The following is a 15465-nucleotide window of genomic DNA, read 5'->3' on the forward strand; positions in this document are numbered from 1 at the left end:
AATTTTAAAAGTAACTTTTTTGCTAGAAAAAAATTAAAGGGAAAAAAATCTGTGGCACATAGAAAGGATATAAAATTCAAATTTTAGGGGACTTCTGGCAAGATGGCACCGGAGTAACAACTGGCAAGGTGGCGCCCGAGGACTCCGCAGAATTCAGCCCAGGAGAATTGCTTAGAGGGAAATTCAACACTGCTGGAACACAGGAGGAGCATCATAAAGATAAAGTAGGCACAGACCCATGGGGTTTTGAGGGGCTGGGGGCTTTGGCTTACCTCAGTGGAGGCCAGCTGGGGCTTGACCTTGGCCCTGCCACTGTCTCTGCCAGAGCCAGGACCATTTGGAGCCTGTAGGGCAGCTTGGTCTCAACACAGCCACAGTTTGCCACCACCCACCTCCGGGCAGGGGCTAGACCCTTGCAGCTCCTCTCCGTCCTGTCCCCTCCTCAGTCTTGGAGGGCTGCGCAGGGGCCTTTTCTCAAAACAGCCACAGCTTGCCACTGCCGCCTCAGAGCAGGGGTTAAACCCTTGCAGCTCCACTGGCAGGGATATCAACTCGGCTACATGTTGCTTTGTTTCCATCTCTTCAATATATTCCCCTCTCCCAGGCCCCCCACAGGCTCAGCGGACTTGTTTAACTTTTTTTACTCCTCTTTGTCTCTTTCTTGGTCTCTCATACTCTACTGCTAACCTCCAGACCACTCCCCTTAGCCTAGGGCATTTACGCCTGTGCCACACTCAGCTAGGTGAGCTCCACCCTGTGTAGCTAGTGAGGCTTGGCTTGGAAAGGCCCTGTGGACCTCCACCAGGGGATACTCTGCTCAACTTCTTACTGGGGAATTCCTGCCTGTGTGTCTGGGGGCATAAGGCAGCTCGGTTAACACTCCTCAACGCTCCAAGCTGCTGCAGGAACCTCTGCCCAACCTCCGCAACACCAAAGCAGGCAACCCACCAGCCTTCTTGGTCACTCCCCTGAGAGGGAAGACACAGGAGGAGAAATGTAGGTTAATTCCATAGTGAATTAAGCTCTAGGCAGTTGGAAGAAGCACTCCTACAAATCTCCCAGAGAGAGTGAGCCAGTGCTCTTTGACTCCCTGGAAAATGGTACCTTGCTCCTCTAAAACAATGCAACGCAAACAGCCATCAGCCCCCAATGACCTCAACAAAAAAAAGGGAGAAACAAAAGGCAATGGCAGAAGATGTCCTGATCATAATGACATGCATAGAAGAAGCAGACATTAAGCTGCCACAGAAATTCTCAGAATGCTACTTGGAGTCATAAAGGATATGAGGGAAATACAGAATAGGATGAAATGCTAGAAGAGGTAAAAGCCATAAACCAAAGAGAAATACAAGAGCTTAGGGAGGAGATAACAAAAACCAGTAACAGACTCACGAACCTTGAGAAGCAACTGGAGGAATCAGAGAACCACATCAGTGACTTGGAGGACAGCCAAGCAGACTTTAACAAAGGCAAACAAAAATCTAATAAGATCATCAGAGAAGCTGAAGAAAACCTAAGAGCTATGTCTGAGGCTATGAAGCAGAACAACATTAGAATTATTGGCTTACCAGAGTAAGACACAACAAAGAAGTCATCTGCAACAATAGTGAGAGAATTCTTGGAGGAAAACTTCCCCAGCTAAATGAATGAAAACCAGGCATTCAGGAGGCTGAATGGACACAGCTAGACTGAATCCCAAGAAGTCACCAAGGCACATAATAGTTAAATTATCCAACTTTGAGGAAAAGGAGAAAATCGTGAGAGCAGCTAGGGAAAAATAAGCAATCACATATAAAGGTTCCCAAAAAAGAATATGCTCAGACCTATCAGCAGAAAACTATTAACAAGAAGCAAGAGTGGAGTAACATATTCTAAAAATTGAAGGAAAATAATGCAATACTCTACCAAGAATACTCTACCCAGCCAAATTATCGATGAAGATAGATGGAGAAGTAAGAGTCTTCCCAGACAAGGAAAAACTCAAAGAATGTGTTAAAAGAAACCCAGCCCTACAAAAGATCCTTGCCGACCCAGTATGGGCAGAAGAACACTCACCAAGCATAAATAAGAGACCACCACATAGAACAACCTCACGTAGAGGGAAACAAAAAGAAAACAGACCTCAAGATAGCATTGACTTAAATATAGAAAGACTTGAAAGGCTGCTGAGGTAAGCTTTAAAAAAAATTTTTTTTAAGGCAAAAGGGGCATAGGGGGAAAGCTATGGTATACAAACATTCCTGGGGTGATGACCAGGTAATATGGCAGAGACCAGACCAAATACAGGATACACATGGTAGACAATTAAAAAGGAGGTGAGGAAAGGAAAAACAAAATAATAATAATAAAGAAAAGGGTAGCAGGGGCACAGGGCACTAACCCACCCAAGGGGAGAGTATTGTTGTGTCTCCACAGGGAAAGAGGGACCAGACTTCAACCTGGTGCTCCAAGATGTGAATGCAACATGCCAGCATGGAGCAGGGAACCAGTAGAGAGGTCTGGGGGGTGGCCCCAACACCAACTACTAAGTGGACACCTGTCCCTCCCCTCAAAAGAATGTATTTCAAAGGACGGCACTGAATCTACAGCTCTGGAAGAGGGATATATCTGATCAGAGCACATGGGAGCAGATGAAGGGGGAGAAGGAGAGAATGGAGCACATCATGGCCCACCAGGCCAGCAGGTCAATGTTCCCAATTAGAGAAGCCAGTCGACAGAGAGGACTACATGGCTGGCCCCGCTATGAGATATGACATCCCTCGCTGACCCATAGCCCTACAGGGGATAACACTGGAGACACAGTGTGGGAACTGCACCCGATCGGATCCCGCCATACCAGGGGGTGCAACAGAACAGTAAAGAAATGGAGTGGCGAGGTACCCAGGGAATGCTGAAGGTGGACTTTGGGGCCAGGGCATGGTTCCCCAACAGACTGGACTGGAAAACGCTCCTAAAGGCCAACAAACAATCCTTGAACTAACTAACTACAAACTTTTCTTTCTTGTTTTGCTTTTGTCATTGGTTTGTTGTGTATTCTTGCTTGGTTGTACTCTCTCATTTTTGTGCATGTTATAATCTCCACAGGTCTGTCTAAATAAGATAGGCTGGATGAACAATTGGAGGAGAAAACAACAGGACTGATAGTTTCGTGGGGACATGGGAGGTGGGGGGAAAGGTAGTGGTGTTAATAAACCCAGGGACAAGAGAACAAGCAATCCAAATCAGTGGTAAGGAGGGTGTGGGAGGCCTGGTTGGGCATGATCAAGGGTAATATAACTAAGAGGAATGGCTGAAACCCTAGTGGGGACTGAGCATGATAGTGGGACAGGAGGGAAGTCAAAGGAAACAAAGGAAAGAGCTGGGAGGCAGAGGGCATTTATAGAGGTCTAGATAAAGACAAGTACATATGCAAATATATTTATACATGAGAATGGGGAAATAGACCTATGTGCATATATTTATAGGGTTAGTATTAAGGAAGCAGAGGGACATTGGACCTCCACTCAAGTACTCCCTCAATGCAAGAATACTTTCTTCAATTAAACTGACATTCTATGATGCTCACCTTCCCGACACAACTGCTGAATACAAAGTGGGTGAACAACTAAATGTAGCGAAGAAAGCTGATGGTGCCTGGCTATCAAAAGATATAGCATCTGGGGTCTTCTTAAAGGCTTGAAGGTAAACAAGCGGCCATCTAGCTCAGAAGCAACAAAGCCCACATGGAAGAAGCACACCAGTCTATGTGATCATGAGGTGTCAAGGGATCAGGTATCAGGCATCATACGAACAAATAACTTTGCCATAGTGAATGAATGGGGGAGTGCAGAGTGGGGACCCAATGCCCATTTGTAGGTCACTGGACACCCCTTACAGAAGGGTCTTGGGGAGGAGACAAGACAGTCAGGGTGCAATGTAGCAACAATGAAAAATACAACCTTCCTCTAGTTCCTAAGTGCTTCCTCCCCCCACCCTCCCACTGTCATGATCCGAATCCTACCTTGCAAGTCTGACTAGACCAGAGGATGTACACTGGTACAGATGGGAACTGGAAACACAGGGAATCCAGGGAGGATGATCCCCTCAGGACCAGTGGTGTGAGTGGCAATACTGGGAGTGACTAGAGAGGGTGGGTTGGAAAGGAGGAACCGATTTCAAGGATCTACATGTGACCTCCTCCCTGGGGGATATACAACAGAAAAGTGGGTGAAGGGAGACGTCGGACAGAGCAAGATATGGCAAAATAATAATTTATAAATTATCAAGGGTTCATGAGGGAGGGAGGAGTGGAGAGGAAGGGGAAAAAATGAGGACCTGATGCCAGGGACTTAGGTGGAGAGCAAATGTTTTGAGGATGAGGGCAACGAATGTACAAATGTGCTTTACACAATTGATGTATGTATGGATTGTGATAGGAGTTGTATGAGCCCCTAATAAAATGATTTTTTTAAACTTCAAATTTTAGTATCCATAAAGTTTTATGGGGACACAGTCATGCTGAGTCATTTACATACTGCTTAGGACTTCCTGCCAACTACAACTGCAGAGCTGAATAGTTGCAACAACATATATGGCCCACAAAGCCGGAACGATCTACGATCTGATGCTTTGAAGAACACTCTTGCCACCCCCAGCTCTCCATGCATTACCAGGTCCCCTCTGCCATGGCTATGCTCTTCTGTTGGAGTAGTTTCCCCTAGATAAAGTAAAAGTTAACTGTATCACAAAGCCCATATCCTTTCTCCATTCATTCCCAGCCACCTGTAAGCACTACCATGGCTATCAGTTAGTTGGCTGTACAGTGGGGGCGTGTAGATTGCTGGGATACTAGAAGGTATGCCGCTGGTATTTCGGCAGAGGCCCCATGGTTGACAAGTGTCATCAGAGATTCCAGACTCAGACAAACTAGGAAGGAGGGCCTGGAAACATGCGTCCCATGAGATCCTTGCAATCAATAGTAAAACTTGATCTGCTACAGCACCACAGAAGGAGCCCCTGAGGTTGGCAGGCACTGAAAACATTGAGCTGCCTCCTCAAATCCAGTCCATTTGAGTGATGGGGACAACATAGAGCTTTCAGGACCTGCACATTTGCTGTAGCATAGCATGACTCACATTCAGACGACATCGCTGCAAACACCCATCAATATTCACAACACGGAACATATAAAGTGTGAATCTAGGAAAGTTGGAAATCATCAAAATGAAATGATATGCATAAAGATCAGTATCTTAGGTATTAGTGAACTGAAATGGACGACATTGGTCTTTGACAACCACATGATTCACTATGCCTGCAATGACAAATTCAAGAGGAACAGTAACACGTTCACTGTCAAAAAGAACATTTCCAGACTTTTGTTGAAAGACAGCACCCTCAGAAATAGGATAATAATCGTATGCCAACAAGGAAGACTATTCAAAATTATGTGCCAATTACTAAAGCCAAAGATGAAGAAAATGAAGATTGTGACCAACTTTTTCAGTCTGAAATTGATCAAACGTGATTAAAATGCACAGATAATTACTGGTGACTGGAATATGAAATCTGGAAGCAAGGAAGAGAGATCAGCAGTTGAAAAATAGTGGCCTTAAAAAAAGAGAAAGAAGGGCCTTGATGACAGCAATGACACCGGAAACTATATGACAGAATTTTGCAAAATTAATCAGCTATTCACTGGTCAAATGGAATCCATGGGAATCAAATCAACTACATCTGTGGAAAGAGGAATTGGAGAAGCACCTTATTGCTAGAATAAGGTCAGGGGCTGATGGTGGAACACATCATCAATGGCTCATATGCAAGTTCAAGATGAAACTGAATTCAAGTAAGTCCACAAAGTATAGATCTGATGTACTGAATACTCATGACTGAGGATGAGATGCGTTGTGGGATAACATCAAGAATATCATACATATGCAAGGGGCTTAAGTGGAGAGCAAATGCCTTGAGAATGATTGGGGCAGGGAATGTATGGATGTGCTTTATACAATTGATGTATGTATATGTATGGATTGTGGTAAGAGTTGTATGAGTCCCTAATAAAATGTAAAAGAAGAAAAGAAAAAAAAAGAATATCATACATAAAGAAAGCAAAAGGTCATTATAAAGACAAAACCAAAATGGATGCGTGTGTTTTGGAGCAAGAGACTCTAAAACTTGCTCTGGAGAGTAGAATAGCTAGTGAATGGAAGAAATGATGAAGTAAAGGAGCTGAACAGGTTTCAAAGGCGGCTCAAGAAGACAAAGAGTTATAATGTATGTACAAAGGCGCAGAGTTAGAAAATCAAATGTACTTTGGACATGTTATCAAGAGGGATCATTTTCTGGAAAATAACATCACACTTGGTAAAGTTAAAGGTCAGAGACTAAGAGGAAGATCCTCTACAAGATGGACTGACCATACAACAGTGGGCTCAAACACAGCAAAAACTGTAAGGATCACCCAGTGAAGGTTGCAGCAGTACACTGACAGGGAGCTGTCAGAGGTTCAAGCTGGATTCAGAATAGGATGTATATCCTCTGCCGATGTCAGATGATCTTGGCTAAAAGCAGAGAATACCGAGAAGATTTATACTTGTGTTTTACTAATTACACTAAGGCATTTGACTGTGTGGATCATAACAAACAATGAATAGCTTTAAGAATGGGAATCCCAGAACACTGCGGTGTGCTCAGGTGGAAGCCCTGCATGGATCACGAGGCAGTGGGGGAACAGAACAAGAGAAGATCGCATGGTTTAAAATCGAGAAAGGTGGGTGTCAGGGTTATGTCCTCTCACCACACTTATTCAATCTGTAAGCTGGGAAAACCATCAGAGAAGCTGGACTCTGTGAGGAAGGACATGGCATCAAGATTGGGGTAACAACCTAGCAGAGGCAGAAGACACAACCTTGGTGGCTCAAAGTGAGGACGTGAAGCACCTGCTGCTGAAGATCCAGAATGCAGTATGCAGTATGGAGGACAACTCAGCATAAAGACCAAAGTCTTCACAAGGGGACCAAATAGGTAACATCATGATAAATGGAGAAAAGATGGAAGTGGTGGAGGATTTTGTCTTGCTTGGATCCAAAATCAATGTTCTTGGCAGCAGTAGTCAAGAAATCAAAGAACGCACTGTCTTGGGTAAATCTGCTGCAGAAGAACACTTTAAAGTGTTGAAAAGCAAGGATGTTAATTCAAAGACTAAAGCACACCTAGCCCACGCCAGGGCCTTTTCAATGGCCTCAAACTCACGTGGAAGTTGGATATTGAATAAGGAAGACCAAAGAAGAAGCGATGTGTTTGAGTTACGGGGCTGGCAAAGAATATTGACAGTACCAGGACTGTCAAAACAACAAATCTGTCTTGGAAGAAGTGCAGCCAGAATGCTCCCTAGCAGCCAGGATGGTGAGACTTCATCTCACGTCCTGCGGGTGTTATCAGGAGAGACCGGTCCCTGGGGAAAGACATCCTGCTTGAAAAAGCAGAGGGGCAGAGAAAGAGGTGGACTGACAGATGGGATCCACATAAGAATGACTGTGAGGACGGCCGGACTGGATGTGTTTCCCTCTGCTGCGTCAATTCCAACTTATTCCAACTCCAGCAACCGCCTCCGCTCAGCGCAGACACAGGAGGCAAAATATCAGCAGGATCTGTCTCCCGAGAGGTCTTTGCCCTCTTAAATTTGTCCTCAGCTTTTTCTACTTGGAAATACTTCCCCTCTTCGGTTATAATTTTTTAATTCTTCTGTTCTGAACTTTGATTTCCACCTGAGGAGCACTTTCTCACATACTGACAGACGAGGGTTCTGCCCTCCGCCCCCCAGATCCACCATCATCTCTCATTTCTCACTCCTCTCTGCATTGGGGGAGGGCTCATCAACTCAATTTTCTGCGCAAAAATGTGTCCTTTTTAATATTGCAATTACATTTTTACCTTCCCACAAATCTTCCTCCTGGGCTGCTGTGTTCTTTTTCCCAGTCATCTTCCTCTCCTGGCACTTTTGCTGTCTGTTTCATGGTGATTAATCTCCTTGCAACCTGAATAGGATTTCTAAAATGTTTTTCTTCCATACATCTTTGCATTCAATCTTTGCAGGGCAATCATTTTCAAAGGAGGTTTGTCCTCTGCACATTCTGAGTGATCTGCCCTGATTCTGCAGAACTTCCCCAGTCTCCAGGAGAGAACCGGTTACTCCAATAGAATTCACCACAGAGGTGGTGTGTGTTCCCATCGCCCCAGGCCCTGTTGGCCAGCCCCTTGGCTATGTGTGGGTAACCTCGTTCTCAGGTTGAGTTCTGGCCAGGAGTGTGCAGAGTCACCAGACTAGTACAGCTTGGGGATTGGGTTTCCTGACTTTCGCTGTGTCATTCCACCCCACTCCTGGAGTCTGCAGTGAACAGCAGTATGCAGACACTGGGATCTCCCGAGGGGACTACCGAGAGCGCTTTTGCTTCTCTGCCCATGTCAGTAATGCGTCTACTCCTCGTCTGTCAACCACCTTGTGAGCCGACTGTAGTAAAAATCTATCTGACTGTGCTGGGTAGTGACGAGGCCATGGTAGAGCGGGCACAGCTGCACCTCGTCCCGGAAGCTAAGCCCTGCAACTCTATGCCCTCTACCCCTGCCTGCTAAAGGGGTCACCACATCCAGTTGCTGCATGCCCCCCCCACACCCATCATGGTTTCCGGGAAGATGCACAAACACCACCCAAACCAAGAGGAACCTGTTCAGGGTTCGCAGCTTCTGTGAGGCCTGGGGCCCTGCAGCGCAAAACTGAGGAGGGGAGGAAAAGAAAGAAGCATGGGAGAGGGTGTTTGGAAGATATGTCTGCCAGTTTAATGGCATCCCTACATGAGCCAAAGTGGGCCACCTGGGTGGGACTGGGGACAGGTACTCAGGCCTGCCCCAGGATGGTGACCACAGAGCTGGCAGGTGGGAGTGGTGCTGGGAAGCAGCTCTGAGAGCCAGCCCAGAGGAAGGGCAGGTGGGGAAGCCATGGCCCCTCCAGTCATACAGCCCTGCCTCGTCCAGCTGCATCTCCTCCGGGCCCCCTCTCCCCAGAGGCCCCCACCGCTGGACTGGCGGCCCCAGTGAGGGACACACCAGCCAGTCTGAGCTGTGCCTGTGGTCCCATGTCCTGAATCTGCAAGTCAGACAAATGGATGGTCTGAAAACTACCGGAAAACCTCCATTTTCTCATGACTCTGATTGCTGCTAACGGCCTGGTCTTTGGAACCTCACCAATGATGCGTGAAGGACTCAATAGTTGTGAATGCCTCCTGCTTGTGCAGGCACAAACCTACATAGAAAACCTGGCCTAAGGCCCCCTTTTGCCCCCTCTCCCACGCCCCAATCCCATCCAAGTGCTTTCCCACCTCATCCAACAGACAGCCTGCCGGTCCACAGAAACGGAAAGGTACGGAGTAGGAAAGGAAGGCTCCACTGCCCTGAGCCAGCTTCAGCTGCCCGATGTTCTGACTGAGATGCCATATTTCGGAGCCAAGGTCGGACTTGAAGGAAGGAAGGAAGGAAGAAAGGAAGGAAGGAAGGAAGGAAGGAAGGACCTTGCTATCCACCTGAGGCAGGCGAGGCACTGCCACGGGACCCCCATTCCCAGCCTCTGGTCCGTTCCATCAGCTGTGGAGTCTGCGGACAGCTCGGCGCAGGTGGATGGTTGATGAGGTGAGTTTGTAATACTTTATGTTCTCACGAGTATGTTTCCAAGTGGATCAGCCTCAGTCGAGGCTGTTTGTGGATTCCTTTCTAAATAAGGTAGGTCAGTTAGGACACAAGAATGGCAGAACCTCAGTGTTTGTTGCTAGAGACATTAGAAGTTACTGAACGTGACCCTCTCAAGTCGACAGTGACCCCAATCAGTAACACAAGCTGTGCTGAATACCTCCAGCGACCTAGACTCACTACGTGATAGAACAATGTTCTTCATCTTAAAAAGAGAGAGAGAACAAAACCATCTCACTGCCACCAACTCAATCCCGACTTAATAATAGGGACCTGACTTAATAATAGGGAGCTCTCATTTTCAGATTGTTGTGTTATGTATTGAGGCAACAATTCACTCTCTGTAATTTCTAATGACTCTTCCTAGTTCCCTCCTCCGGAACCATACAAAATAATTCTAACATTTCTTTCCAGAGACTGACTCCTTTAACAGAGCAAATCAAAACCCAAACCAAACCCAGTGCCTTCAAGTTGGCTCTGACTCACGGCAACCCCATGTGGCACTGAGCTCCTCGGGTTTTCTTGGCTGTGTCTGGATGCAACCAGATCACCAGGCCTTTCTCACACAGCACTGCGGGGTGTGGCTACCTGGTCAACATTTTGGTTAGTGGTTGAGGGACAGGGCCCTGATGGCACTGGGCTAATAATTACAAGGTCAGCAGTTACAAACCAACCCCTCCCCAGGAGAACGATGGGGCTTTCTACTCCCCTAAAGAGTTACTGTCTCAAAAACCCACAGGGGCAGTTCGACCCTGTCCTATAGGGTCGCTATGAGTTGGCATAGACTCAATGGCAGTGAGTTTTGGGGGAAGGACAAACCATTAGCTTCACACAAGGACCTGTTCCAAGAGGCAGACCTTCAAATGCAATTGCTTAACATCCACTCCCCACTCCCCCAAGGGGTCTTCTTCACTTGACTCCAAAGACAGAGGTGTAGGACCTAGACCGAAGCTCTCTGAGTCCCGCCCAGGTGCAGCACTGCCATCTGCCACGGAGTCGGTGCCAACCCCTAGTGACCCTATAGGACAGGGCAGAACTGCCCTGTGAATGTCTGAGCCTGTTTCTCTTTACAGGAAGGAAAACACTCTCGTGAGTAAGCGCTCAGTCAGCATGCCTGCTTACAGAACACAGCATCCTCGGCCCACCACATGCATTCGTCTCCACAGCTCCAGTAACCCCTGATTAATGGCCTCCACTTGCAAAGGAGGCTACTTACCTTAACCATGAAATAATGAATGCTATTGATCCAACAAGCTACTGCTATAGAGAGTTATTGATCACCCAATCTTTGGTTAAAATGGTCCTCATTTAGCAATTTCACTGTCGCAAACACCTGGAGCACAGCACACTCATAATTAAAGAGTTTGGGGGAGTTCAAGTGAGGTGATGGACAGAGATCTCCACTCTCCCCATTTATTCTTGCTTCTGAGCTATTGTTTGTGTCAGAAAAGATATTGATTTTCTATAAAAATAAGAAAACAAGAGGCACCAAGGGGCTGTAGAAGGTCAGCTTGGGCTGGCAAAGGGAGGGGGGCTTGGCACTCTATCTCTGTCACTTGCCTTCCACAGGAGAAGGGACTGTTTCCTTTCCTGTGAGATCGGCCTCTAATACATCACATTACTGTGACTTCAGGCCATCCGCAGAGCAAGTCACTTAGCAAAGAAAAAGGTGCTCAACTCCCTTCCTGGGGGACAAAGGAATGACGGTAGTGCAGACTCGGGCAGAAGCCAGCTGCTGAACTCAGGGCTGCTGGGCAGACAATCTGCATGGCCCTCAGCAGAAAGCCACTTGACAAGTGAGTTGTTCCATTTTGGACGATTCATACACACATACCAGGGAACCCCCTTAAAACAACAGTTTGCATGTCTTACAGACTTAGAAAAACAACTGGCATCATCACTCACAGTGCCTCAAGGCTCGTGAGGGCGTGGCTGATGCAGAATAGAACAACAGAAAGAAGGGAGGGAAAAAACAGTATTGAAAAGCAAGCATGTTTACTTTGAGGACTAAGGTGTACCTAACTCAGGCCATGGTATTTTTTTTTTCAATGATCTCATATGCATGTGAGAGTTGGACACTGAATCAGGAAAAGTGAAGAATCATCTATGCATTTGCATTATGGTGCTGGGGAGAATACTGGAAAGTACCGTGGACTGCCAAAAGACCCAACAAATCTGGCTCAGAACAAGCACAGCAAGAATGCTCTCAGAGGCAAGAAAGGCAAGACTTCGTCTCACATACTTTGGACTTGTTAGCAGGACATGTGATCAGTCCCTGGAGAAGGACGGCATGCGTGGTAAAGAGGGCGATGCACTGACACAGGGGCTGCATCCATGGGCCCCGGCAAAGGAACGACTGCAAGGATGGCGTAGGACCAGGCAGTATTTTGTTCTGTTGGGCAGAGGGTCCCTGTGGCTCAGAACTGCCTTGATGACACCCAACAACAAGCTTAAAACTACCACCTGCTTAGTGAACAAAAGAGCACAGTTAAGGAAACTAGAAATAAAGCTCCTTAGGACAAATATTTCCTCAACGAAACACCTAATACATGCTTTTACATGCTAACACATGCTTTGACCAGACTAAAATGGTCAATGTCATCTTAAAATAGTTTCCCAAGCTGGAGCATATACTCTTGACAACTTTTGCTAATACTGACCAAAAAATGAGGTCCCACCTGTGACACATCCAGGTCAATTCAAGAAAGAATGAAAAAAGAGGGTTATTTCTTTTAATGGAAAGAAGCGTTTAAACAAAAAGAAAAAGCTGGGGTGGGGGGGGGGAGGTAGAACCTTTTGGATAGAATGCACTTACAGCCTATAATATCCAAATCAAAAACTATTATCTGCTTAAATGAACGTCAATGCTTCCATTACAAGGAGCACTGAATAACAGGGAACAGCTTGAAGATTAAAGGATTTTCTTCCTATGTTACTGCTGAGAAGCTGAACATAATAACATGCAGTCACAGAATAACAATGACCCGTTTTTCCCCACAGGGTGGATTTTTGGGTGGGGGTGAGGGAATAAATTTGAAATTGTATCAACAAATGAATTTACACACGTTCAGGGGAATGAGGAGCTCCTAAATACTAAAAAGATTCTGAAGAAGAACATTCTCATTCTGCCAGTCATACTTCTCAACCCAGTATCTCTTCACAGCCACTGGGCCTCTGGAATGCACGTGACCAAAGAACTCGGGTGCTGTGTCACAGGAGGGGGCCAGCCAAGCTGTGCAGTTAGGCCTCCTGCACTGGGCAAGGGTCAGCATCTCGTCAGAATTCCTGCCAACTCCACGTCTCCAGGCTTCCAGTGTTACAGCCTGGATGGCCAGGGCAATAAATGTGTTCCGGACAGGAGGGAACAGGAGACGGAAGGGCCTTCCACCTACAATGCTGGCTGGTGCTGGGAGGGGTCCCTGGGCTGTTACCTTGGAGCAGACAATCTCTGACACACACCATTGATGTTACCTTTTTAACAAGAAATGGGATGAAACACCCACAAGATCCCACCAAAAATCACCTCTCAAGAGCAAGAAGATTGGTATTTCTGGATACATGTGTAGGCTGGGTGGGGAAATGACCTTGGCACACCAGGCCAGATTAGAACCTGGGGTTAAGAGGGCAAAAGCAGTGGAACCAGAACTCGGTGGGCCGGGCCTGCCTTGCCTCCCCACCCCTCCCCAGGTCTCCCTGTGCTTCGCTTCTCGTAGGACTGGAGGCAGCCCGGCCACTTCTCCACACTCGTTCTAATGGGAACTACTTGAGCTTTCCCTCTCTGACAGGGCCCGGCTTTCCCTGTCCATAAAAATGAGGTCAACGGGCACTGGAATGTAGGCACGGGGACAGCCTCATGAAAGGCCTACCTCTCTTTCTGCAGGCAGGTGTCCGAGGTTCAGGAAGAGAAAGAGAAGAGCGGTGATGAAGCCCTGCGGCCAGGGGCGGACACAGAGCCCTCACCGCCTTTCCCAGGGCTGCCACGCCCCCCCCCCCCCAGTGCCCTGAGATTTGTGTCTCTGTGTTTGCAGACAAACTTCAGCAGAACCGAAGTCCTCGGGGAGGTCATATGCTCTCAAGTTTGAAAGCGCAGAGAGAAAAACAGTCTTGGAAGAGGCAGTTATGGAGGGCAGCAAGGCACGGTGGCAAAGGTGAGCTTTGGAAGCAGGTCTGAGCTCCCGCTTTGCTTCTGGGTGACCTTGGGCAACTTACATACACTCCCTCCGTGCCACTTCCATGAATGCCAGTGGTGAGCCCGACCACACAGTGAAGTTGTGGGCTTTCAAGAAGAGCACTTGTTCAATAGGCAGCGCAGTGCCTACCAGACCAGAAGCAAAAATAAAACAAAGCCTGGCCATCGAGTCCTGGTGGCCAACAGAATCAACTGCCCCACAGGTGTCATAGGCAGACATTCTGCACACCTCTCTCCCACAGAGGGACTGCCTTTATGGCTCGCAGCCAAGAGCTTTCCCCGCTGGGCTACCAGGAGCCTGTGCAGCACACACAGTGGTGATGTTAACTAATGCACGTTACCTGGTAGTCTCCAACGTCCACTGTACTCACAGAGCGATCTGAGTGACAAGAAACCGCACCTACAGCCATCGGGTTGTTCTGCTTGTGTTAGTTTACATCTACCGCCACGCAGTTGGGCCGCTAACCTCAAGGTCAGCAATTTTCAAACCACCAGCTGCCCCGCTCCTGGGGGAAAGAGGCGGCTTTCTACTCCTCTAAAGAGGGACCATCTCAGAAACTCACAGGGGGGCAGCTCTACCCGGCCACTATCAGTCAGAATACACTCAGCAACAGTGAGTTTTTGGTCCTGTAATACCATGTACTACAGAGCCTGTCACAGCACGTCATTCTCGAATGACACCCTTCTTAGATAGTCACTCCATGTGCAATGGTATGATTGTAAAGATGCTGACAATAAAACACAATAGCAAAGAAATTTCTTTTTATTTAAAGGTATATTCCACTTATGTCAGAACTGACTTACCACTCAGAACAGAACTGGTTGTACCTGCCCAGGAAAACCTGCAAAAGCCAGAACCTAACCTTCACCTGTCAAAGAAGGAAAACCCAAATCTTTCCACGAATAGAGAGCAAGCAGGAAGTGGAAAGACTGCACCCCATCAAAGGCTGAAAACTTGAAGACCGAGGAAAACAAAGCAGGCCCGAGGAACCCAATTCTCACAGACAATGGTTCTCAAGCAGAGGAACATTCTGGTACCGGGGTATCGGGGCTGATGCAAGGGAATGATTTAGGGGAGGAAACAGAGGGGGGCAGTGTAAGCAGGGGTCGTCAAACTTTTTAAACAGGGAGCCAGTTTACTGTCCCTCAGACCTGTTGGAGGGCTGGACTATAGTTTAAAAAAAACTATGAACAAATTCCTAGGCACATATCTATTTTGAAGTAAAAAAACAAATGGGCAAAAACACCCGGGGGGGCCACATGTGGCCCGCCGGCCGTAGTTTGAGGACGCCCAGTGTAGAGATACTAAATGTCCTGTGATGGGTGGGGGTACTTCTTGACACAAAGAACGGTCCCATCCAAAACACCAAAAGCCCTCACACTGAGAAGCATAGCATAGGTTAATATTAACAATAATCCAGAAGTATCAACTGAGAGTATCAGTGTTCCCAGGCCTGTGACTGGAGAGTTACCAAATCCTCCGCTGACATTTTACACGGGCAGTTAGTGTTGCTCAGGCTTGCGCCCACCCGGTACACACTAAAGGAGCTGAC

General features: G+C 47.2%; 1 protein-coding gene across 3 annotated transcripts in view; it reads right to left on the reverse strand.

Moving 5' to 3' along the window:
* The window catches only part of GPATCH2L (G-patch domain containing 2 like), a 67266-nt gene that overhangs the window by 47804 nt on the left and 3997 nt on the right, over positions 1 to 15465 (reverse strand). The window lies entirely within an intron of this gene.

The sequence above is a fragment of the Tenrec ecaudatus genome, chromosome 14 (assembly GCF_050624435.1).
Source record: "Tenrec ecaudatus isolate mTenEca1 chromosome 14, mTenEca1.hap1, whole genome shotgun sequence".
NCBI lineage: Eukaryota > Metazoa > Chordata > Mammalia > Afrosoricida > Tenrecidae > Tenrec > Tenrec ecaudatus.